At 38.2% G+C, this 322-nt stretch overlaps 1 protein-coding gene across 2 annotated transcripts in view; it reads left to right on the top strand.

Moving 5' to 3' along the window:
* palm2akap2 (PALM2 and AKAP2 fusion) overlaps positions 1-322 on the top strand; it is a 120,614-nt gene that overhangs the window by 61,169 nt on the left and 59,123 nt on the right. The window lies entirely within an intron of this gene.

The raw sequence follows: 322 nt of genomic DNA, 5'->3' as shown, positions 1-322 counted from the left end.
GTGTGCGTGTGGTAGGCAAACAGTGAGACGGCATGTTTAGCATTTCAAACCCGCCACACTATCTTGACCTTTGAACCTAAGCCTGTGTGTGGACTGCTATTATAAACACAGGACTGCTGACCTTACATCCTCCTCTCTAAATACTTTATCTGATCCAAATAATAACCTCAAATTACTTCTATTGCACAAATAACCATAATTACACATTTACAACCTGGCAGATGCAGTGCCACGACACAGCGATTAGATTTTATTTAAAGGGGTCATATGATGCTGCTAAAAATAACATTATTTTGTGTATTTGGTGTAATGAAATGTGTTT

Source organism: Sinocyclocheilus anshuiensis, unplaced genomic scaffold, assembly GCF_001515605.1.
Source record: "Sinocyclocheilus anshuiensis isolate Anshui unplaced genomic scaffold, SAMN03320099.WGS_v1.1 scaffold3, whole genome shotgun sequence".
In the NCBI taxonomy this organism is placed as follows: Eukaryota; Metazoa; Chordata; class Actinopteri; order Cypriniformes; family Cyprinidae; genus Sinocyclocheilus; species Sinocyclocheilus anshuiensis.
Note: the sequence above shows the minus strand (reverse complement) of the source record. Positions and strands in the feature narration are given on the sequence as shown.